The 26,100-nt window shown below is 48.3% G+C and overlaps 1 pseudogene across 1 annotated transcript in view; it reads left to right on the top strand.

Moving 5' to 3' along the window:
* Nucleotides 1-26,100, top strand: part of LOC147122828 (uncharacterized) — a 1,078,287-nt pseudogene that overhangs the window by 1,013,689 nt on the left and 38,498 nt on the right. Inside the window, exon 19 of the transcript XR_015080342.1 lies at nucleotides 4,294-4,455. The product of XR_015080342.1 is annotated as an uncharacterized LOC147122828 (transcript). The remainder of the gene's footprint in view (nucleotides 1-4,293; nucleotides 4,456-26,100) is intronic.

Raw genomic sequence — 26,100 nt, 5'->3', positions numbered from 1 at the left:
CCGCCTGCCACTAGCAACGACAGGTTGAGGGGAGCGTTTTGCTGTCAGAAAGGAACTGGGGGAGTGCTATTTAAAGGCGACCGCTTCCTGCCTTTTTTTGTCGGTGACATTTTTGCACCACGCATTCTGAGAGAGAGAGAGAGAGAGAGAGAGAGACTTCTGGAGAGATTCAACGCTGTGTGAAGGAGTTTTGAGTACTGAGCAGCACTTTGCAGGTTCATTTTGATTTGCCCTTCCTTGCTTCGCCAGCGCTCTGAGGTAGCGCCTCGCTCCTCGGCCTTTGCGCCTTAAGACAGGTGTGAAGCGCCCGATTTAGCGCTCCAATCACCTCCAGGGGCAATAAAAGCCAAGTTTGCCGTCAGAGGCGATGATTAACGCCAGGTGCTAAACTTTGTGCGCGGCCGATAATGGCACCCCAAACGGGGCGATACTGAATTTTTCCCCCTATATGCTTCAATAAGATCCCCTCTCATTCTTCTAAACTCCAATGAGTATAGGCCCAACCTGCTCAACCTGTCTTCATAAGACAATCCCTTCATCCCCGGAATCAACCTCATTAACCTTCTCTGAACTGCCTCCAATGCAAGTATACCCTTCCTTAAATAGGGAGACCAAAACTACACAGTACTGCAGGTGCGGTCTCACCAACTCCCTGTACAGTTGTAACAGGACTTCCCTACTTTTATACTCCATTCCCTTTGCAATAAAGGCCAACATTCTATTTGCCTTCCTAATTACTTGCTGTACCTGCGTGCTAACTTTTTGTGATTCATGTACAAGGACCCCCAGATCCCTCTGTACCTCAGCATTTTGTAATCTCTCCCCATTTAAATAATAATTTGCTTTTTTATTTTTCCTACCAAAGTGGATAACCTCGCATTTTCCCACATTAAACTCCATCTGCCAGATTTTTGCCGACTCACTTAGCCTATCCCTTTGGAGATTCTTTGCATCCTCCACACAATTTGCTTTCCCACCTATCTTTGTATCATCAACAAATTTGGCTACATTACACTCAGTCCCTTCATCCAAATCATTAATATAGATTGTAAATAGAAAGTTCTCGCAGTGCCATTTTCTGAGCTGGTGCCTGGGAGTGTCCAATCGAGTGATGGTGCCTCTTCTTCTCCATCACTCTCCTCCTCTACTTGGTCGCGGACTGGTAGGGCTGCTGGCAGTTACTGGGTAGCTGAAAGGAGAAAGGCACAAGGGTCGGTTGTGGTGAGGGGAGGGGGGGAAGCAAGATGTGCATGCTTACACCATCAGCAGCTTGTAAGTGAGAAGAGATTGTGCGATGAGGGGGATGTGGCATGTGAGATGAAGGATACCGTCATCAGCAATGCTTTAACCTCGCCGCTCGCCACGGCCTCAGTGATGGCCCTTCCAATTATCTCCAGCACAGTTTCCTCCATGGGGGTTAGATTCTGCAGATGTGCTTCACCCCAGTCTGTCTGCTGCAGCTCACGATGGTTGTGAGCCACCTTGGCCTCCAAGAGAAAGGGAAGTGTGTCAGTGAGTGTGGTGCAATGTGTTTGGGTGATGTGCCTGTCATGGTTGAATAGCTGACATTGTGTGCAAGATGTGAGATGTGGGTTTGAGGCTTCCAGCAGTGGTAAGTGTGTGAAGGTGAGCTGAAGCTATGATTGTGAGGTATGAGTCGTGATTGCTAGAGATTGTTGGTAGGTGAGTGATGGGAGTGTGTTGCATTGAGCAGTGTGTGTGGCTAGTGGTGCAGTTGGTGGGATATATGGCATTTGAAGATGCATTCACTCACTTGACCATTTGTGTGAGGTCTTTAAACATCTTGCAGCACTGGATCGAGGTCCTAGGGCAACACTCATGGCACTGACGGCTTAGGCTATCTCCTCCCACTGCCTTCTGGTTTTCTGTCTGGAAGGCCTCCTGCCCCCCTGTGGGTAGAGGACCTGTCGTCTTCTGTGTACCCCCAGGACCAAGGCCTCCAGTGCTGCATCTGAGAAGCACCTTGCTTCTCTCTTCCCTGTTGTGACATGGCTGCATCCACAGTGACAATGAGGTGCTTCTGCAAAAAAGCACCTCCCCTTTAAGAAGTGCAGCAAGCCGAGGCAGAATTTTATTTGGTTGCACGGTCCCTTTTAACGTGCTGCGCGGCCCATTCAAAGTTTCGTGCGTGCGCAAAATTTCAGATTGTAAAAGCCGACCCCAGGCTGCGCGGGACCGGCAGACAGCTGTGCAGCCACACAGCTGCGCAGGTTAAAGGGAACATTGCTGTTGACTGCTCCCGGTATTGGCTCCCCTCTTGTGTCCTGAGCCAACGAGCAGCTCCTGATCTCAGTGCTCCAATCATTATAATGAAGGAGCAGCACAAATTTTGTGTGCTGCCTGCACCACTTTGAACGGGTGCAGGCAGATCGCGCTTCGCAATCCTCGCACCCATTTTTGGGTCCAATCCAGAGAGTAGGGATAAAGTGAACGTTCTCTGATTGGCGAGATATGACTAGTGGTGTTCCCAAGGGATCTGTACTTGGGCCTCAGCTTTTCCCCATATATATTAATCATTTCAATGAAGGAATACAGAGTTGTACATCCAAGTTTGCAAGTGGCACTAAGTTAGGAGGCACAGTAAGCAGTGTAGATAGGAGCAGGAAGTTACAAAGGGACATAGACAGACTAAGTGAGTGGGCAAAAATAAGCAGATAGAGTTCAATGTAGGGAAGTGTGAAGTCATCTACTTTGGATCCGAGAAAAATAAAGTGGAATATTTTTTTAATTGGGAGATACACTATTATGGTTTTTTCTTATGTTTCTTATGTTTTTCATGAGACTAGGAGCTGTGGAGGAGCAAAGGAATTTAGGTATCCATGTACACAAATCACTAACAGCTAGTGCACAAACAGAAAAAAATCAGATAGGTTAATGGCATGTTGGCCTTTACCTCAAAAGTGTTGGAATACAGAAGTGTGGAAGCGATACTTCAGTTGTGCAGGAGCCTTGGTCAGACCCCATCTGGAGCATGAGGCAGTTAGCTGCTTATAAGAAGCTGCTGCAGAACATGGTCAAGGAGTTGCTGATGTTACAATAACTTTTATCACATTGAAAGGAGGATAAAAGTGCATGAAAATCATGAGGAAGGATAGAAGTTCAAATAGGAATCACTCCTGCACTGAGATTAGGCCATGCTAATTAGGTGCCTTCCTCTGACTCCATATACTCTGGCGGGGTCAGCGTTGGAGGACACTGGCAGGCGCGATACTCCAGCAATTTTGGAGCAGTAGTCTTTATTCATAGGATGTGACTAACACACATCTTATTGTGCATGAAAACTGTATAATTTCACGTAAAATATTTTATTAGCAGCATTGTAGTGTGGTAGTTATGGTACACTTACTTTAACTATTATGTAGGAAAAAACAGGAAACCAAGAATGGCTTGAAGTAAGATGATCAGAAGCATTGAACTCTCAGCTGGATGATCTGCAATTGAAACCCAGGGGGAAATTTTCAAGTAGAGCCCAAAGTCTGCCTAGCAGCCTTTCCGCCTGGCCATTGGTACTGGCCTGAGGCCCGAGCCAATTTGAGGTCCAGGCATCATTAACTGCCAGTGAGTTGTGGATGCCAAGCGGGCACCCCACTGTGGCTCACCAGTTCTGGAAGGGTGGGAAATCAGCTGTCTTCCTGAACAGCCAACAGGTTGGGTCTGTGGGGGAAACGAGAGGGAGGCGATCCCCACGGAGCCTCAAATGGGCTGGCAGCGGGCCAGAGTATTTTTACTGGGCCCAGGAGGAGCAATCCTGCTTCTCCTGAGCTCATCAAAAAAATGTAAAAGTTTGCTGGGATGTTTTTTGAGCAGCCTTGCCCACTTGTACCTAAAAATTGGAATTGAGGTCCTACAACCAGCGTAGCACCCCGATTTACATATTTAGACAGTCTATGCCTGTTTCAGGTAGTTATACTGCCTGCCCATTTACAGGCCTGCCTGAAAATTCCCCAGTTCCTTTGGAGGTGTCATTTTGTTCTTTGCTTGGCTGTTTTAGGGGAAGGGTGGAACTTGGTGAGACTGGATCATTTCCCTTTTCATTCTTGAGGAATGCTCGAGGAGTTACACTGGAGATGTCTGCCCTTCTGCACTGATCCTTGAAGGCAGAAAAAGAGGGGAAACTGGAATGGGCCTATAGAGAAGTACAAAACAAGCACATATTAAAGGGGAGGAGGCACAGATAAATCTGTGTAGCTGGCTCATGGCAATGGGCATCTATTTAGTTAAAGTTGGAGAAAAAGTGAAAATTTTGTTTAATATTTTCCTTTTATTTTTCAGGTCCCTTTATCAAACTGCCTGAATCATTAAAAAAGAAGCAAGTAATAGAATTGGCATTTACAATATATCCACCTGAAGGAGCCAGGCTGGGTGATCGGTCCATTTACCGGTCAACATGGGTGAGGCCAATTGTAAATGGAGAAGAGGGACACAAATATATATGTAAGTAGGAAAAATAACTGTAATTTTGACTAACCAGAGCTGCTCTATAACCAACTTTAAGTGTAGCAAGTTTACAGTCAAAGATGGCTACATCCTCTTGGCATTTGCAGTGCAATTACGGCAGGCATCTTCACAGAGTGCTGCTGTGGAGTTGGACCGATAATGGAGAAATCTTCTAAATTCAAAGGAAAATTTATACAAGACAAAGAAAACATTTTCAATCTGATTGTTGGAGCACAACATGAGCAGGAGGACCCAGATTTGAATCCACTACACTGAGTGGAAGCAAAACATTTTCTTGAAGGGGAGAGAAAAGCAATAGGGGAGGCCTTATCAGGCTGGCCTGTGCTTCTTGCTGCTGATAGAGAATGACATAGTTAATGTTCTTGGAGGAATCCACCCCAATCAAATGGCGGAGCAGGCTTGTGGGGCTGAATGGCCTACTCCTGATCCTATGTTCCACCCGCTCACTCTCTTGGTATCGAGGTGAGATAGGTGGTCTGGCAGGAACAAAGATGAGGATAAAAATAAATACTTTACTAATAATGACTGACTGAAAATGTTATATTTAATATGTACTGGTTTGTTTTCTTTAATTGATGATTACTAATACTACTAGATCATAACAAAATTATTGACTCTCCCATTATGTTATAGTGAGGCACAGGTTATGTTGGTTAATGGTTGATCATTCCAGATCCACTGGGATCCTCTATCAATCAACACAAGTGATAGATGGAATATGATGCCAGCTCCAGTAATTTCAGGAGGCTAGAGGCTGGAGAGAGAGGAATGGCTTGTGGCATCTGTTTCTGCTATGCTCGGTTAAGCCATATTGAATTGGATTAGAGCTTTACTAGTGATAATCAATGTCCAAGTTAACAATTGAACCACGCAGCATGGACTAACAGCTAAAAGCTAGGCAGAAAACCGCGATCAACCATGGATGCTTCAGACACAGCTTATGCCAACCACATCATGTGTGGTTCAATTTTAATTAATTTAATTCACTTTTGCATTTGCTGTAGGAGTACTGCATGACATGGTAGTTTCTGATATACTGGTCTGGAGGCGAGCTCTGTGTGAGGGGGTGGGAGGGGGAAACCCGGAAGAACAGGTTTCCCGGATGTCCTGCAGAATGTAACTGCAGGGCCCCTTTAAGTGGGGTTTCCACCCACAGGCAGCCTGATTGACAGACTGGAGTCCTTTCTGGTTGAAGCCTACGAGAGCAGGTAAGTGCATTGGGAGAACTCTCCAGCTAATTTGTTGTATCAGAGACTGGAGTTGTTTTGAAAAATAGCATTTGAATTTCCATTGCAAAAATACTAACTACCAGCATTTTTTTTAAAACATGATTTTTTTTCCCGTCAAAATAAAGGAGTAAGGAGGAGTTTGCGGGGGGTGGTCTGGGGTTCCAAATTGAAGGGGGTGAGGGTGTGTCCAATGGTGGTTGGGTGGGGAGTCCAATGGTGGTCGGAGGAGCAGAAGGTGGTCGGGGTGGGTTTCAGTGGTGGTGAGGGGTGCAGACAGATTGTGGTGTGGGGTGGGGGATCTTACTGGGTAGCTTGTTGGGCCTGGAGGAAGCACTCCTACTCATCCTGGCCCACAAGCAGTACTGTAAAGGCACTTACCTCATGGATTCAGCCCTTCTCACCTGCTTTCAGTTGCCAAGTTTCCCAAGGTCTGGGAAACCCGGCTGCCTGTGGTTAAAAATAGAATGACTGTTAAAATGAAGGCAGGCAGCCTCATTATAATATTTGAATGACCTTCCTGGAAGCGAATTGGTTGCCCGCCCATCGTCCCGTCTCTGTTAAAAGCAGAAGTGTGCAGGTTCAAGGCAGGTTCAGTTCCTGTTCCAGATATTTTGCATTCAAACCACTGACACGACCCCAATCCACCCATTTTTGGGAGCTAAGATTCAGCCCACTTTGTCAGCTTGGCTCAGTTGGTAGTATTCCTGCCTCTAGATGAAAAGATTATGAGTAAGACTTCATACAAGGACTTGGGCATGTAATTTCGGCTGACACTCGAGTGCAGTACTGAGGGAATGCTGCATTGATGGAGCTGCTGTTCTTTAGGTGAGAGGCTAAAACAACGTCCCATCTGCCTGTTGAAATGGATGTTAATGATCTCATGTCACTATTCAGAGAGGACCAGGAGTTCTCACAGTCTCAGCATTTGTATATTGCCTTTGGCGTAGAAAACATCCCAAGCTGCTTCGCAAAGGGGAAACGGACACTGGGTAATAGTAGGGGAGTTAGGAGAGATAACTGAAAGCATGGTTGAAAAGCAATGCGGGAAAATCCAAGAGCTCTTTCCTGATCGGCAGCCTCTTTGGAAAGGTGATGTATTGCTGTTTCCTTACAAAGAGAACATTTGCAAGCTGACTGATGTTGCCAATGTCACCTCTTGCAGCCTGGAATGAGCCAGTGGCATAGAAGTTGAGGGCATGGTTAGCTATGCAGTAGGGGTGGGCAATTATTTGGGATGGAGGGTCACTTAATAAGTTTTGGTGAGCTGTCAAGGTTGCACAGTCTTTTTCCCCTACAAAAGCCGGTGAGCAGCCTGCGCGGGACCTCCAAACTTAATGGGAGCATTGCCACACACACAAAATGAATTGTAAGAAGTCGCACAACACCAGGTTATAGTCCAACAGCTTTATTTGAAGTCACAAGCTTTCGGAGCACTGCTCCTTCGTCAGGTGAAGTGGAGAGATGCATAAAGACACAGCTTATATAGTCAGAGAATGATGTCAGATAACTGAAAGATTACCTGTAAACATCTGACATTATAGAAAACCATAGATTGGAGAAAAGCTGATTTTGAGGGGCTGAGACTAGAACTTGGGGGGAAAAGGGCATCAATATTGGCAAATAATGATGTAGAACAGCAATGGGAAACATTAAAATGCTGTTCAACGGAGTGCAGGAAAAATATATTCCGCTGAAAGGAAAAAACAAACTAAACAATAAGGAGATTTCATGGATGAATAAAGACATAACGGAACAATTGAGGGTAAGGAAAGAGGCATACATTAAGTACATAGACAGCAGGGGAGTGTATGATAAGGGAGAATACGAAAAGGCTAGGAGAGAAGTCAAAAAAAAATTAGGGAGGCAAAGAGGAACTATGAAATTAAATTATCAAGGAACATACAACAACAACAACTTGTATTTATATAGCGCTTTTAAGGTAGTAAAACATTCCAAGGTGCTACACAGGAGTATTAAAAGACAAAAAAAATTGACACCGAGCCACATAAGTAGAAATTAAGGCAAGTGACCAAAAGCTTGGTCAAAGAAGTAGGTTTTAAGGAGCATCTTAAAGGAGGGAAGAGAGGTAGCAAGGCGGAGAGGTTTAGGCAGGGAATTCCAGAGCTTAGGGCCTAGGCAACAGAAAGCTCAGCCAGCAATGGTTGAGCGATTATAATCAGGGATGCTCAAGAGGCCAGAATTAGAGGAGCATTGATATCTCGGGGGGCTGTGGGGCTGAAGGAGATTACAGAGATAGAGAGGGGTGAGGCCATGGAGGGATTTGAAAACAAGGATGAGAATTTTGAAATCGAGGCGTTGCTTAACTGTGAGCCAATGTAAGTCAGCGAGCACAGGGGTGGTGGGTGAATGGGACTTGGTGCGAGTTAGGACATGGCAGCCGACTTTTGGATCTCCTCAAGTTTACGTAGGGTAGAATGTGGGAGGCCAGCCAGGAGTGTGTTGAAATAGTCAAATCCAGAGGTAACAAAGACATGGATGAGGGTTTCAGCAGTGGATGAGCTGAGGCAAGGGCAGAGACGGGCGATGTTACGGAGCTGGAAATAGGCGTAAAACAAAATAGGAAAATATTTTACAGGCACATCGATAAAAAAAGGAAGATTGGGATGGGAATAGAGCCATTAAGGGATAGGCAGGATAATACCACAGGTAACGATAGAGAGATGGCAGAAATATTACATAATTATTTCATTTCAGCATTTACCAGGGAGATAGAACAGGTGGACATGACATTAGATGATGAAATTAGTAATGAGATAAGTGCATTTAAAATAAAAAATGGGGATATTGTGGCGGATCGCCACCTAAACGGGCGCAATCCACTTTTCCGTCCGTGGACAATAAATCGGGCACCTTGCCTTTAAGAAGCATGCTGCCTTTAAGGCATGACAAAGGAGCGGGCGTCGCCCTCTGTGTGTACTCAAAAGCGCGGGTGTCGCCCTCAGTCTTTTTTCGGGTTTAGCAGAGAGAGGAGCTGGGGCAGCCATCTCTCAAGAGAATGTAATAAAAGCCATGTGTTCCTCAGATCGGTTCGGCCGCCATTTGTGTTCCGCGGCAGTCGCAACAATATATTAAATAAACTAATCAAACACAAAGAGGATAAAACCCCTGGTCCGGATGGATTGTATGGATTTTAAAAGAATCTAGGGAAAAGACAGCAGAGGCATTACTACGCATATTTAATAATTCGTTAGAAAAAGGTGTAGTGCCAGAGGACTGGCAGATAGCTAACGTAATACTGATATTTAAGAAGTGGGATAGAACATTTCCAGGGAATTATAGACCAGTCAGCTTAATGTTGGCCCTTATTGCAAGAGGGATGGAGTATAAAAGTAGGGAAGTCTTGCTGCAACTGTACAGGGCCACATCTGGAGTACAGTGTGCAGTTTTGGTCTCCTTATTTAAGGAGAGAAATGCTTGCATTGGAGGCAGTTCAGAGAAGGTTCACTAGGTTGATTCCTGAGATGAAGGAGTTGCCTTATGAAGAAAAGTTGAGCAGGTTGGGCCTATACTCATTGGAGTTTAGAAGAATGAGAGGTGATCTTATTGAAACATATAGGCCTAGAAATTGGGTTTTGGCTTAGCCAGGGCTTTAGCGCTGGAAATTAGTGCCGGCGCTAAGTCCCCTGCGCGCGCCAAAAATTCAGTGGCGCCGCGCCCAAACGGCTGCCGGCGCTACTGAAGGGTCTTAGCGCCTGGAAAAGGGCGCTAACTGCCGTTTCGCGCTGCAATTCCGGCGCTGCGGCACCCGATGCGGTGCGGCAGGCTGGGGAAGTGCAGGCCTCCTCCTTCCGTTAAGGAGGAGCTGCCTGCACCCGGCCGCGGCCCGCGCAAATCTGCTTAAAAATGAGCCCGGCACCTCGGACAAGTGCCGGGCTTGCATCTGTTCCGGGGGGGTGGGTAGAGAAGTCCGGGGAGGGAGCTGCGGGCAGGCGGCCGGCGGGAAAGCGGCCGGCCGCCGCGGGGCCTTTAATGCACCGGCGCTAACTGCAGTAAGGCACCTCTGACAAAACGCTGGTTGCGGCTGCCACGGGCGAGGCGGCCGCAACTCAATTTCGGAGTTCGGGCGGGTTACCACGGCAACCGGGATGCTGCGCACACCGATGACGTCATCGGTGCCGGCGCAGCGCTACCGGAGCAACGCCGATTTAGGGCCCCAGGGAATTTCACTACTGGCCATAACTCTGGCGCAAGGCCCTCTAGCGCCTCAAATGAGGCGCTAAGGCTACTGAATTTTCAGCCGATAAGATTCTGAGGGGGCTTGACAGGGTAGATGCAAGGAGGATGTTTCCCCTCATGGGGGAATCTAGAACTAGGGGGCTTAGTTTCAGAATAAGGGGTCTCCCATTTAAAATGGAGATGAGGAGGAATTTCTTCTCTCAGAGGGTTGTGAATCTTTGGAATTCTCTACCCCAGAGAACTGTGGCGGCTGGGTCATTGAATATTCAAGGCGGAGATAGACAGATATTTGAGCTACAGGGGAGTCAAGGATTATGGGGAGCGGGCGGGAAAGTGGAGTTGAGGCCAAGTTCATATCAGCCATGATCTTATTGAATGGTGGAGCAGACTCAAGGGGCCAAATGGCATACTTCTGCTCCTATTTCTTATGTTCTTATCTTATGTTCTTATGTTCTTAACATCGGTGGTAGGAAAAATAATGGAATCCCTACTAAAGGAGAAAATAGAAGAGCATCTAGAAACCAAAAGTATAATAAGGAATAGTCAGCATGGATTTCAAAAGGGAAAGTCTTGCTTGGCCAACCTTATTGAATTTTTTAAAGAGGTAACAGAGAGAGTAGACAATGGTAATGCAGTAGATGTAATCTATCTGGATTTTCAAAAGGCCTTTGATAAGGTACCCCATAATAGACTGATGAACAAGGGCAGAGAATGCGGAGTCAGGGGACAAGTAGCAGAATGGATTGCTAGCTGGCTTCAGGACAGAAAGCAGAGAGTAGGAGTAAAGGGTAGCTATTCACAATGGCAGAGGGTGGGTAGTGGTGTTCCACAAGGATCAGTACTGGGACCACTGCTGTTCACAATTTATATTAACGATTTAGACTTTGGAATCAATAACACAATTTCTAAGTGAATAGCAAAATACTGCAGATGTTGGAAATCCGAAATAACAACAGAAAATGCTGGAAAAACTCAGCAGGTCAGGCAACATCCGTGGAGAGAAATTTGGCACCTTCCCGTGCAAGCGGAGGAGATGTAACACCTGCCCCTATACCTCCCCCCTTCCCACTGTCCAGGGCCCCAAACACCCCTTCCAGGTGAAACAGCGATTTACTTGTACTTCTTGCAATCTAGTATACTGTATTCGCTGCTCACGATGCGGTCTCCTCTACATTGGGGAGACCAAACGCAGATTGGGTGATCGCTTTGCGGAACACCTCCGTTCAGTCCGTAAGGGTGACCCCGAGCTTCCGGTCGCCTGTCATTTTAATTCACCGCTCCATTCCCACTCGGACCTCACCGTCCTTGGCCTCTTGTATTGTTCCACGGAAGCTCACCGTAAACTCGAGGAACAGCACCTCATCTTCCGATTAGGCACTCTGCAGTCTTCCAGACTCAATATCGAGTTCAACAATTTCAGATCATAACCTCGGCCCCTATTTCATTTTTTCTTGTAATTTTTCCACTCCTTTCCCCCCCCCCTTTTCCTTTTGTTTCTCTCTCACACCTGGCAGCTATCTCTTGCCCTGCCAGTACACTTTACACCTAATCTCAGCCTATTACCATCTCATCTAGCTTCTAATCTCTTTTACTTCTTTTGTTTCTTTTATTCTTTTGTCCGATCGCAGCCCTGCCTTCGATCTAGTTTCTTTTCTTTCCAGTTTTGAAGAAGGGTTCGACCCGAAACGTCAACTCAAATTTCTCTCCACGGATGTTGCCTGACCTCATGAGTTTTTCCAGCATTTTCTGTTGTTATTACACAATTTCTAAGTTTGTAGATGATACCAAATTGGGGGGGATAGTCAATACTGAGGAGGACTGCAACAAATTACAGGAGAACATTAATAAACTTGCAGAATGGGCATATAATTGGCAAATAAGTTCAACACAGATATATGTGAGGTATTACATTTTGGTAGGAAGAATAGGGAGGTCACTTATCACTTGGAGGTTGTGAGTCTAGGTGGGGTAGAGGAACAAAGGGATGCTGGAGAACAAATAGACGAATCACTAAAAGTTGCGACACAGGTTAGCAAGACCATAAAAAAAGCAAACCAAACACTAGGGTTTATTTCTAGAGGTAAACATTTGAAAAGTAGTGAAGTTATGCTAAACCTGTATCGAACCTTGGTTAGACCACACTTAGAGTACTGCGTATAGTTTTGGCCGCCATATTATAAAAAGGATATAGAGGCTCTGGAGAGGGTGCAGCGAAGATTTACAGGGATGATACTGTGGCAGAGCCACCAAAGGACTCAGATCGTTTCTCCAGAATTCCTTTAACAACATGTTAGCTACAGTCTGAGTCTGTATCTTTATTTATGCTGTTTAACTGTACAGAGTGTGGTTGCTTTAACAGCGCGGTTAAAACATGATGACGTCACGCCGTTCATCACGTGATCCCCTACTGGCGGGAAAATGTGATGACGTCATGACGTCAGCCACAGGACTGCAGGGGCAGTCCTCGTGGAACCTCCAGAGAGAGCAGACCTACATTCGATGTTATCCTGCAGTTTCTTGTTAAAGCTTGTTTGTTTCATTAAAGTTCGTTTTGTTTGATTGCCTGAGTAGAACTCAGTCTTTTGTTAGGAACCCACGTTCCTACATTGGTGACCCCGACTTTCGTGAACACTTTTCGCGGAAGATCTTCAGCATGGACACGAACGCCGTGACTCTGAAACTGCCACAATTCTGGGAGCAACAACCAGCCATGTGGTTTATCCAGGCTGAAGCCCAGTTCGCCATCAGGAACATCGTCGCGGATCAGACCCGTTATTACTACGTGGTCTCCGCCCTCGATAGCGCAACTGCCTCGCGGATCGTCAGCCTCCTCGGTAGTCCTCCTACTGACAGCAAGTATGATACGTTAAAGGCACGGTTGCTACAGGTCTTCGGGCTCTCGAAGTCAGAACGCGCTCACCGGCTCCTCACTATGCCCGGCATCGGGGACTCCAAACCGTCCGAGCTCATGAGCCAAATGCTTATGCTCTTGGGTACCGAACTGGAATGCTTCCTCTTCCGGGAGCTATTCCTCTGCCAACTGCCGGAGGAGGTGCAGGCTGCCCTAGCCAGATCTGAGATTACAGACTGCGCTGAGCTTGCTGCCGAAGCAGCTAAGATTTTCACAGTAACCCAGCAGTGCACAGCGGCCACGAGGCGCCCATCCCCCACAGACGCGGCTCCAGCTCCTCCTGCAGCGGGCTGGTGCTCCTACCACGCCCGTTTTGGCGTGAAAGCACGATGCTGCCGCTCTCCCTGCAGTTTTTCACCCCAAAAAAAAACACAGCTCCTGCAGCATTCCTGGCGAAGGAGGACCGGGTCTAATGGGTGCTCCGCGGTTGCGATGGCCGTCGGATCTACGGGGAAACTTCTTTACATCACCGATTCTCTATCGGGTTGACGTTTCCTTTGTGACACCGGGGCGCAGTGTAGCATCCTATCTGTGTCGAACCTCGATATGCAAGTTGGGAACCACGGTTTTTCCCTCGTGGCGGCTAATGGCGCAGCAATTCGAACTTTCCGAAAGCAGCGGGTCCAAGTCTGTTTCGGCGGTCAGCGCTTCCATTGGGAATTCGTCACAGCCACGGTCTTGCAGGCCGTCCTAGGGGCAGATTTTCTGTGTGCCAACGGCCTCCTCGTCGATGTCCGGCACCACCGGTTGATCAACGCGGCCACCTTCCACTCAATTCCTTGCCACCACGGTACCACCGTGGCGCTCTCTATCGCTTGCGCTTTCCCTTCTCCGGATGCCTTCACTCGGCTCCTTGGAGAGTTCCCGGAGCTGACAAGGCCCACTTTCTCCTCCTCGGCCATGAAGCATGGTGTTGAACATCATATCACCGCTACTGGCTCCCCGGTTTATGCACGGGCTAGAAGGCTCGAACCCGGCAAGCTCGCGGCTGCGAAAGCGGAGTTCGACACGATGGAGCGGCTTGGGATTATTCGCCGGTCGAATATTCCCTGGTCTTCGCCTCTCCACATTGTTCTGAAACCGGGCGGCGGCTGGCGGCCATGCGGTGACTACCGACGTCTGAACGATGCCACTACTCCTGATCGGTACCCGATCCCGCATATTCAGGATTTCTCGGTCCATTTGGTGGGAAATTCTATCTTTTCTAAAGTCGACCTCGTCTGGGGGTATCACCAGGTTCCCGTGCACCCACAAGATGTCCCGAAAACCACAGTGATCACCCCTTTCGGCCTCTTTGAGTTCCTGGGGATGGTCAACTTCTATCACCGATTCGTCCCTAAGGCGGCTCAGCTAATGGAGCCTTTGTATGGGGCCCTCAAGGGCAGGTCCGGTAAGGATCCAATCAGCTGGACGGCTGAGATGGACCAGGCGTTCGTCAACACCAAGAGCGCTTTGGCCAATGCAACCATGCTGGCGCACCCACTTCCAGGTGCCACCATCGCCATTACCACAGACGCGTCAGACTACGCCATCGGCGCAGTGCAGGAGCAGTGGGTGAATGGCACATGGCAACCGCTGGCGTTTTTCAGCCGTTAACTACGGAAAAATGAAAAAAAATACAGCACCTTCGATCGAGAGTTACTGGCCCTTTTCCTAGCCATTCGCCATTTCTGGTTCTTATTAGAAGGACGTCCCTTCACGGCTTTTGTCGACCACAAGCCTCTAACGTTCGCCATGGCCAAGACCGCCGAACCGTGGTCCGCTCGTCAATAACGTCACCTGACCTTTATTTCTGAATTTACCACGGACATTCAACATGTGTCTGGTAAGGACAACCCGGTGGTGGATTGCCTCTCCCGTGCGACGGTCCATGCGGTTCACCTGGGGATTGACTACGCCCTCATGGCTGCGGATCAGGCCTCGGACCCAGAGGTCCAATCATACAGAACCATCCCCTCTAGTTTCCAAGCGACCGACGTCAGTTTCCAGGCCGCAGGTGCCACGCTCCTTTGTGATGTCTCTATGGGCGTTCCCTGACCTATCGTGCCAGTTGCATGGCGCCGGAAGGTGTTTGATGCCATACATGGGTTGTCGTACCCTGGTATGAAGGCTTCACAACGGCTAATGTCGGCGAAGTTCATCTGGAAGGGTATGCACCTCGATGTCCGTGACTGGGCCAACACCTGCGTGGTCTGCCAGAAGGCCAAGGTCCAGCGTCATGTTAAAGCTCCAGTGGCTACGTTCGCTGTTCCGGAGCGTCGTTTCGACCACGTGCATGTGGACCTTGTGGGGCCACTTCCGCCTTCTCATGGTTACACGCATCTCCTCACCATGGTGGACCGCACCACTAGATGGCCAGAGGCAATTCCTTTGGTTTCCACCACTTCGGCAGATGTCGCTAGAGCTTTCATCTCCTGTTGGGTTGCCCGTTTCGGGGTACCAGCGGACATCTCTTCCGACCGTGGGCCACAATTTTCCTCGGAGCTCTGGAACGCTCAGGGGCTCGGCACCAAACTTCATCGCACCACCGCCTATCATCCACAGGCGAATGGCCTTTGCGAGCGATTCCACAGGTCGCTTAAAGCTGCCCTTCGGGCCAGTCTTCCAGGTGCAGGATGGGTGGACAGACTTCCATGGGTCCTTTTGGGTCTTCGTACGGCGCCTAAAGAAGACCTGCAATCGTCCTCAGCCGAACTCGTTTATGGCCAGCCTCTCCGAGTACCAGGGGATTTCCTCCCTTCTCCCACAGAGCCATGGTCCGCCTCCCAGCAACTCGTCAGCCACCAGGAAGCGGCCAGATGCTTCGCTCCGGTGCCTACATCAAATCATGGCTTACAGAGCGCCCACGTGCCAGCGGAGCTGAAGAATGCCGAGTACGTATTTATCTGCCACGACGCTCACCGGGATCCGCTCAAGCCCCCTCACACTGGTCATTTCCGCGTCATCGAATCAGGAGACAAGTCCTTTTCGGCCGACATCGGAGGAAAGCCAGATCACATTTCGGTGGACCGGTTGAAGCCGGCTCACCTGGACCTGGACCGCCCAGTCGTCGTCGCTCAACCGTCGAAAAGTGGGCGACCGCCCGCAGCCGCCGTGCCAGATCCACCACAGCCGCCCACCAACTCGACCACACTCGCCGTGCCAGCTCAACCACAACCGCCCGCCAGCTCGACCACCGTCCATCAGCTTCCTCTGCAAGGTTACCGAAGTCGCTCGGACAGACTTGTCAGGCCTCCTCGACGTCTCACTTTTGCTGTTAAAGACAATTCTGGGGGGGCGCATGTGGCAGAGCCACCAAAGGACTCAGATCGTTTGTACATAATTCCTTTAACAACATGTTAGCTACAGTCTGAGTCTGTATCTTTATTTATGCTGTTTAACTGTACAGAGTGTGGTTGCTTTAACAGCGCGGTTAAAACGCGATGACGTCATGCTGTTCATCACGTGATTCCCCCACTGGCGGGAAAACGTGATGACGTCATGGCGTCAGCCACAGGACTGCAGGGGCAGTCCTCGTGGAGCCTCCAGAGAGAGCAGACCTACATTCGATGTTATCCTGCAGTTTCTTGTTAAAACTTGTTTGTTTCATTAAAGTTCGTTTTGTTTGATCGCCTGAGTAGAACTCAGTCTTTTAGTTAGGAACCCACGTTCCTACAATACCATAAATGTGAGGGTATACATATCAGGAAAGGATGAACAGGCTGGGTCTCTTTTCTCTTGAAAAAAGAAGGCTGAGGAGTGAACTAATAGAGGTCTTTAAAATTATGAAAAAGTTTGATAGAGTGGATACAGAGAGAATGTTTCCACTTGTGGGGAAGAGCCATCAATATGAGATAGTCACCAAGAAATCCAATAGGGAATTCAGAAGAAACTTCTTTACCCAAAGAGTGGTGAGTATGTGGAACTCGCTATCACAGGGAGTGGTTGAAGCGAACAGTATAGATGCATTTAAGGGGAGGCTAGACAATCATATGAGGGAGAAGGGAATAGAGGGTGTAGTGTATGTAACTGTTCTACCTTTAAGAGAACTATTGTATGTAATCATCCACCTTTAAGAGAACTATTTTAGGTGTGGCACTACTTTATCTTGGCTGCTGTATACTGTAATACCGACGGTGACCACACCGGTATATAAGTGCTGTGTCAGGATTTATTGGGCAGATTCGCCCTGACCTTCGAATAGTAAAGTCCTGTTAAAGTTACTCTTGTAGTCTGTGTATTAATTCGCCATAATACCTACAGACTTTACAGTGGCGACGAGTTCGATCTTACCCTGCGGCAACAATACTTCCGAAGCAGTTAACGAGCGTCGAGAAGAGGCACCCGCCCTCATCGTTCTGCTGAGAGAAAACTCGAGTCTGCAGAGCAAGGAAGAAGGAAGAATTCAGACACGAAGCCTTCCATCAGTAACAGGCACTGATTGTCCCTTCTGCCACGGTGGTGAGTGAGCCAATCAGCACGAGAAGCAAGTCGGCCACGGTGACTGTGAGTAAAGGGAAAATAAAAAAAATAAACGGAGGATAAGGGCGGTGAACTCGACCACGGTCGGGGGAAAGGAGCCGGACAGAAGTCGGGCCCAGAGGCGCTGAGACTGGGGCAGCGTGGAGCACGGAAGCCGCGGTACAAGCGGGCTGGGAGACGCAACGGCGTCGTGAGACAGCTAGACCGCGACCGGCGAAAAAGGCCGGGCAGCTACCGAGGCCACGAGGCGCTGCGACCGGGATCGTAAGGCGCGGGAAGATATAAAAATAAATAAACCGCAGTGAACTCAGCCGCAGCCGGGGAGGAAAGCACCGGACTGCGAGAGGGCTGGGAGGCGCGATTGGAGTCAAAAAGGCCGGGCAGCGACCGAGGCCACGAAGCGCTGCGACCGGGATCGTAAGGCGCGGGAAGATATAAAAATAAATAAACCGCGGTGAACTCAGCCGCAGCCGGGGAGGAAAGCACCGGACTGCGAGAGGGCTGGGAGGCACGATTGGAGTCAAAAAGGCCGGGCAGCGACCGAGGCCACGAAGCGCTGCGACCGGGATCGTAAGGCGCGGGAAGATATAAAAATAAATAAACCGCGGTGAACTCAGCCGCAGCCGGGGAGGAAAGCACCAGACTGCGAGAGGGCTGGGAGGCGCGATTGGAAGCCTCTGAGGGAGAGACAGAGCCCGAGCGAGCGGGAGAGACAGAGCCCGAGTGAGGGAGACTGAGCGAGATCCAGCCCAGCGGCTGAAACTGTTCGCCGTCAACGGGTTGTACCCAGCGCCGGTTGCCCTGCCGAGAAAAGGGAACAAGGAACGCACTGAAGCCGACGCGCAGGCTGCAAACCCCGAAAGCCAGCGGTCGTCGCCCGAGGGGAAAGCTTACCCCTCCCGCCAGGGGAAGAAACGCGGGAAGCCGCCAGTAGGCGGGGAAGAAGACAGAAGCGGGAAACCGCCATTTTGAAAGTGGGCGGGGAAAGAAGACAAGCGCGGGAAACCGCCATTTTGAAAAAAAAAAAGTTAAAGAAATATTTCGTTGTTGTTTCTCAGGAAGAGTGTGAAGATGCCTAAGCGTAGTAACATCAACGGTTTCGATTCCGATGTGGAAGATTGGGCCACGTATGTAGAACGCATCGAGATATATTGTAAGGTCAATAAGATAGCAAATTATGACAAAGCTCTAACCTTACTAAACTCAATGGGTGCGAAGACATACGGGTTATTGAAGCATCTTCTATCACCAGCTAAACCGGCGGATCAGTCTTTCGCTAATATTGTTGCTGTCCTGAAGGATCATTTTAACCCCGCACCGCTGATGTTAGCGGAACGATCAAAATTTTACGTGAGAACGCAACGAAAAGAGGAAAGCAACGCGGAGTACCTGGTTGAACTGCGTAGGCTAGCAAAATACTGTCAGTTTGGGGTAAATCTGACAGAGGCACTGAGAGACAAGTTCGTGTGCGGGATGTCGAAGGAAGGAACACAAAAACGACTGCTCGAAGAGAACGATCTTACACTTGATAAGGCTGTCCTTATTGCAGCATCGCACGAAGCCGCAGCAAGAGGCACGGCGGAAATGCAGCGGAAGACAGCGGTACTCAGTGTGGATCAAATGACTTCGGGTACAACGAAATGTTATCGTTGTGGGAAGACAACACACGACCAGAACCAATGCTGGTTTAAAAACCAGGAATGTAGAAAATGTGGCAAGCTTGGTCACATAGCTAAGGTATGCCGGTCAGGAAAGAAGACCAGCAATAATAAGTCACCGCAGAAGAAGTACAGAAAGGTACATAAGGTGACTGGGAAGAGTCCAGATGAACAGAATTCGGACTCAGACTCCAACAGCAAGGAACTGGGTAGTCTGAGGATTTACAATGTGAGTAAAGAAGCTGACCGACAAACTATCTGGGTCACACTACAGATTGCAAAAGTCCAAGTGAAGATGGAAGTGGACACCGGATCGGCGTTGACGGTCATGAATAAGCAAGATTACAAAAAGTTATTCAAACATATTCCCCTACGGGATACGGAGATAGTATTGCAGACATACACGGGGCACAGAGTATACCCCATCGGAAAGATAGAAGTCAAGGTGAGATACAAGGACAAAGATCACCAAGGGATGGACATGTATGTGCTGCCCAAGGGAGGTCCACCACTTCTGGGACGGGAGTGGATCAGGAAAATAAAGATAGACTGGCATTCACTAAACACAATGACGGTAGATTCCGGAAAGGAAGATGTCAAACCTGAACGGTTGTCCAGAATATTGGACGAAGCTAAAGAGGTATTCCAGCAAGGACTGGGAACACTGAGAGGAATTAAAGCAAAAATCAAGATTGCAGAACATGCAAGCCCAAAATTTTTCAAAGCCAGATCAGTACCTTACGCGATACGACCTGCTGTGGAGGCAGAACTGGAAGAGCTTGAACGTTCAGGGGTACTGTCTAAGGTGGACTGGAGTGAGTGGGCCACGCCCATTGTGCCCGTCATGAAGTCTTCATCAAGTAACAAGCCAGGGGGACCGGGAAAGGTCCGCATCTGCGGAGACTTCAAGATCACAGTTAATCCGGTGCTTCACACGGTACAATACCCGCTCCCGCGGATTGAGGATATCTTTGCTTCAGTGTCTGGCGGGAAACACTTCACCAAGATAGACCTGGCACAAGCATACTTACAAATGGAAGTCGAGGAAGAGTCGCGCCAGTATCTCACAATCAACACGCACAGAGGCTTGTATCGTTATAATAGACTGGTTTTTGGAGTAGCTTCGGCTCCAGCAATTTGGCAGAGGGCCATGGAGCAGGTCTTACAGGGTATTCCAAGCACGCAGTGTTACTTGGACGATATCCTGATTACGGGAGAAGATGAGGAGGAACACCTCACAAATTTGAAACTGGTGCTCACCAGGTTGAAGGAATATGGCCTTCGAGTTAATCGCCAGAAATGCGAGTTCTTCCAGAAACGGATCTCGTACTGCGGTCATGTCATTGACCAAGAGGGGCTGCACAAGTCACCTGACAAGATAGAAGCTGTCGTGAAGGCCCCCGCTCCGGAAAATGTATCACAGTTGAGATCGTTTCTGGGGTTGATTAATTATTACCACAAGTTTCTGCCAAATCTATCCACGGTGCTGCATCCGCTGAATGCTCTGTTGCGGATAGAAGTACCGTGGAAGTGGAGCGAGGACTGTAAGAAGGCCTTTCGCAGAAGCAAGGCGTTGATTACCTCTGAGGAAGTGTTGGCTCATTTCAACCCAACGTTACCTCTTCGTCTAGCTTGTGATGCTTCCCCTTATGGAATTGGAGCAGTACTTTCACACAAGTTACCAAATGGCTCGGAAAGGCCAGTCGCATTTGCGTCCCGATCATTGACCTCCGCTGAGCGAAATTATGCTCAGATAGATAGGGAGGCCCTCAGCCTTGTGTGGGGAGTAAAGAAATTCAATCATTACCTGCAGGGCAAGAAGTTCACATTACTGACAGACCACCAGCCGTTGGTGTCCATATTCAACCCTAACAAGGCCGTTTCCACTATGACAGCGCAAAGGCTACAGAGGTGGTCCATGTTACTTGGGGCACACCAATATGACATCGAATACAAAAGGTCCAAACAGCATGGAAATGCTGATGGGTTATCGCGCCTGCCGTTGCCAGTAGTACAAGAGGCGGCTACAGTGGACCCGGTAGAGATGTTCCACTCATCCATAGTGGAATGTCTACCAGTAACAAATTCGATGATCGAAAATGAAACAAGAAATGACCCGACTCTCTCACGAGTCTACGATTTAACAGTGGAGGGATGGCCAGCACATGGCGAACCAATGCTGCCCGCATTTTCGCAAAGAAAAGAACAGCTGTCAGTGTGCCGAGGAACCTTGATGTGTGGATCTAGAGTGGTGATTCCACCCAAACTTCAGCAGAAGGTGCTAAAGGAGCTTCACGAGGGGCATCTGGGTGGAGTGAAAATGAAGAACCTAGCAAGAGCGTTTGTGTGGTGGCCAGGTATTGATGGAGACATCGAAGAAATAACCAAGAGCTGTCTAGGATGCCAGAAGGTCCAAAACGCGCCACCACAAGCTCCTCTGCATCCATGGGAGTGGCCCTCATCTCCTTGGCAAAGGGTACACGTCGACTTTGCTGGTCCATTTATGGACTCAATGTTTCTAATCGCGGTGGATGCATACTCCAAGTGGCCGGAGGTAATAAAGATGTCCTCCACCACCACGGAAAAAACCATCACAGTATTAAGGACCATATTTGCCAGGAATGGGCTGCCGGAACAGATCTGTTCTGATAATGGACCGCAATTTGTGTCCGAAGAATTCAGGAAGTTCTTAAAAAGGAATGGGGTCAAGCACTACACGTCAGCCCCATACCATCCCGCCACCAATGGATTAGCTGAAAGGTTTGTCCAGACCTTCAAGAAGGCCATAAAGGCCATGGGTAATGAAGACATCAACCTACAACATAAGGTAGATAACTTCTTGTTGGCGTACAGGAAAGCAACACATGCGGTCACAAACCAAACTCCCGCCATGATGTTTTTCAATAGAAGACTAAGATGCCGGCTGGATTTGATTAAGCCAAACATCAGAAGGGACGTAGAGAACCGGCAATTTCAGGGCATGAATGAAAGGCCAACTAGATCCTTTCAGATAGGTCAACAAGTTTTGGCCCGGGACGACCGTACCGAGAAATGGCAGCCTGGAACTATTGGGAAAAGGCTAGGGCCACTGATGTATACCGTGGACATTGGTGACAGCATAATAAGGCGCCATGTTGACCAGATCATAGGGTCATCCACAAAGGACCAACCTACTCCACAACCTTACACGGCTAATGTTGAAACAGAGATACCCAGAGCACCTACCTCCGATCTGGTAATACTGGAATCAGATGAACCTGACACTGTCCTTCAAGCCGAATCGACCTTGCCAGAAGAACCTACTACCCCGCCGAAAACTACTACACCACCGAGGCGTTATCCGGACAGAGTCAGGAAGCCTCCAGAGAGACTGAATCTGTGAACTGTTTTGCATAAGTTGTATATATGTTATGATGTTATGTTAATGGGGAATAAGTATGTTGTAAGCTAAAAAGGGAGGATTGTAGTGTATGTAACTGTTCTACCTTTAAGAGAACTATTGTATGTAACCGTCCACCTTTAAGAGAACTATTTTAGGTGTGGCACTACTTTATCTTGGCTGCTGTATACTGTAATACCGACGGTGACCACACCGGTATATAAGTGCTGTGTCAGGATTTATTGGGCAGATTCGCCCTGACCTTCGAATAATAAAGTCCTGTTAAAGTTACTCTTGTAGTCTGTGTATTAATTCGCCATAATACCTACAGACTTTACAGAGGGTTATGCTGATAGATTTAGATGAGGAAAGACGGGAGGAGGCTTGTGTGGAGGATAAACGCCGGCATGGACTGGTTGAGCCGAATGGCCTGTTTCTGTGCCGTATATCTTATGTAATCCTATGTTTACCCAAAACTTATCTTAACCATTGATATTATTGCAATTAAAACTGTGAAACTGGTTACTCGACAACTGCTGTATAATTTTGTGAAAGAATGAAAATCTTTAAGCAGTTATAAAGTTTCAGAAGATATCATTTTAACAATTATAGATAAGAAACAAATCATATACTAATAATCAAACATCTACTATAAACATTTTAAATTTTATTTCAAAACTAATTTTGTCCTTTTTTTGAGTAGTATGTATAGAAGCGATTGCATAACAGCTCAAAATATAGTCTTACACTTGTATATTGAAAATTGGGTTAAAGAGAAACAAAAAAACTCCCTCAATGGGAAGAATGAATCCTCTGATGTGTGTTAACCAGAGAATTGAAGTCAGGCATCATCTCCGTTATTGCAATGTGGAGCACTGCTGCAAGGTGGTCATCATCATCGAAGATCTACGTCTTGATTGAATTTCATCACAGAAAATGCCTGCTCACATATGTAAGTTGATCCAAACAGCCCAAGCATCTTCTGGGCATGAGCCTTGATCTTTGAAAAGCTCTGTTCATTAAGAGAGGTGTAAAACCCAGGAAATGGCACCAATTTGAATTGCTCTGCAAGCAATGAGTTACATTGCAGGCCGATAAGCTCGAGTTGGAAGTCATATGGAGCGTTGTCAACATCAAATGTGAACAGCGATGATACCAAAGAGAGGTCATTTTCTCTCATTCTAAAATCCTGGAATCAGCGAGAAAATTCAGCATGAAAGTCGAGTAGTGACGACGTGTACTTTTTCAGCTTTTCATCGCAAACAGTGATCTGTTGCAAAGTGGGAAAATGGCTGAACTGCTTGTTTTCTATCTGACGGGAGAAAAGGAGTAACTTTGTCATAAATGACTTGATACTGAAATGAAAATCATGAGCAAAATGCCCCTTGACTTGCAGTCTTAAATTCAGTTCGTTCATGATATCAATGTAAAATCAGAGAGCCAATCCGCTTTGTTCAACTGTGGAAAATGCGAAACTTTTTATTTCATTTTCAAAAACAAACAATCTTGGCTCTCAGTTCACACACTCTTTTCAAAGCCTTACCCAAACTACGCTATCTTACATTGGTATGATGATACAGAATATCCATGAGCTTGGATTCAGATTCCTCAAGCAGAGTTACAAATTGCCTGTGGTTTAATCCTTTTGCTCAAATGTAGTTGACCACTTTTGTAACTGTGTCCACGACATTATTAGTTTTAGAACACTTATACAGTGGACCTCTTGATGAATAAATACAATGTAGAAAAATAATTTTCTTTTCTGGATTTGTTTCTCGTGACTTGGTGGTTGAATTTTTTTCAGTAATCCAACATGATGCCTATCAGATTTGGGCCTCCATCGGTGGTAACACTCACCATTTTTTTCCACTCCTCTCCTAATTTCGATATGCACTGATTTACAGCCTCCAATAAATCTTTTACTGTTGTATTTTTCATTGACTGCATTGATGCCAATTCTTCTTTGATCTCAATATTTTCAGACATACCTCAAGCATCGGCGGGAATCTCGAGCGGCAGAGCGGGGCTATAAAAGTCCCAGAGACCAGGTAAGGCCTCACAGCGTCGGCGGGAATCTCGAGCGGCAGAGCGGGGCTATAAAAGTCCCAGAGACCCAGGTAAGGCCTCACAGTGTCGGCAGGAATCCTGAGCGGCAGAGCGGGGCTATAAAAGTCCCAGAGACCTGATGCGCTATCAATTACTGAGAAAGACTGGAAGTTAAGAGAGTAACAAACTGGCTTTTATTAGCTAAAGAACGAAGGCATGCCTCTAGTGGTCGACCGGTCCTGAATGCCTGGGGAACTGCAGAGCAGCCGCCTTTATACCAGGGCATATGGGTGGAGCCAGGGGCGGAGCCAGCTGAGGCATGCACAGACAGGTACAACAATGGACAAGAGTGAACAACAGTGAAGTGAACAACAGTGAACAACAGTGGAGTGAACAACAGTGAACAACAGTGGTTTACCACATTCACCCCTTGCTTAAAAAATGAGTCCGACAGGGTGAAGTGTATTAAAAGTTCGTATAATTAAGTCTTTCTGGGGGTCTTGTATGCCGTCGTGATCGTCGTGGCGACGGCTGAGGTGGTGCAGCTTCCGACGCCGAGTCCCACGTGGGCCGGAGCACTGGCGTGTCGTCCTCATGGGTGTTGAGTTGGTTGGTGATCAATGACGGGTCACGGGGCCACGGAGTGCCGTCTACAGGGGTTAGGTATGGGTCCGTTGCCGCCGGTGCATTGTGGGTAGCGGTGAAGGGCAATGGTAGTGGGTAGTGGGTGATGTTGGTTTCAGGGGCCCCCGAGGGTGCGAGGTCTCGTATGGAGACTGTGTCCTCCCGCTCGTCCGGGTACGCAACGTAGGCATACTGAGGGTTGGCGTGGAGGAGGTTGACCCTCTCAACCAGGGGGGCCGTTTTATGGGTCCTCACGTGCTTCCGAAGTAGGACGGGCCCTGGAGACATCAGCCATGGTGGTAGCGAGGTCCCCGATGTGGACTTCCTAGGGAAGACGAACATTTTTTCGTGAGGGGTGGCGTTAGTGGTAGTACAGAGCAGTGACCGAATGGAGTGGAGCGCATTGGGGAGGACATCCTGCCAGCAGGAGGTTGGAAGGCCCTTAGATTTTAAGGCTAGCAGGGCGGCCTTCCAAACTGTCGCGTTCTCTCTTTCTACCTGTCCGTTCCCCCGGGGGTTGTAGCTGGTGGTCCTGCTTGTGGCAATACCTCTCACGAGCAGGTACTGGCGGAGTTCGTCGCTCATAAACGATGATCCCCGGTCGCTATGGATATAGCTGGGGAAACCGAACAAGGCGAAGAGGTCGTTCAGGCATTTAATGGCCGTAGCACTGGTCATGTCTGGGCAGGGGATGGCAAACGGAAAACGGGAGTACTCGTCGATGATAGTGAGGAAGTACGCGTTGCAGTCAGAGGAGGGGAGGGGCCCATTAAAATCGACGCTCAGGCGCTCAAAGGGTCGGGTGGCTTTTATCAGGTGTGCTCTGTCTGGCCTATAAAAGTGCGGTTTGCACTCGGCACAGACTTGGCAGTTCCTGGTCATGGTCCTGACCTCCTCGATGGAGTAAGGCAGGTTGCGGGCCTTGATGAAATGGAAGAACCCGGTGACCCCCGGGTGGCAGAGGTCATTGTGAAGGGCCCGCAGTCTATCAACCTGTGCGTTGGCACATGTACCTCGCGATAGAGCATCCGGGGGCTCATTGAGTTTCCCAGGCCGGTACAAGATATCGTAATTGTAGGTGGAAAGTTCAATTCTCCACCTCAAAATCTTGTCATT

Source organism: Somniosus microcephalus, chromosome 2 (genome assembly GCF_052327205.1).
Source record: "Somniosus microcephalus isolate GS21.2 chromosome 2, FLI_Smic_1.0, whole genome shotgun sequence".
Taxonomy (NCBI): Eukaryota; Metazoa; Chordata; class Chondrichthyes; order Squaliformes; family Somniosidae; genus Somniosus; species Somniosus microcephalus.
Note: the sequence above shows the minus strand (reverse complement) of the source record. Positions and strands in the feature narration are given on the sequence as shown.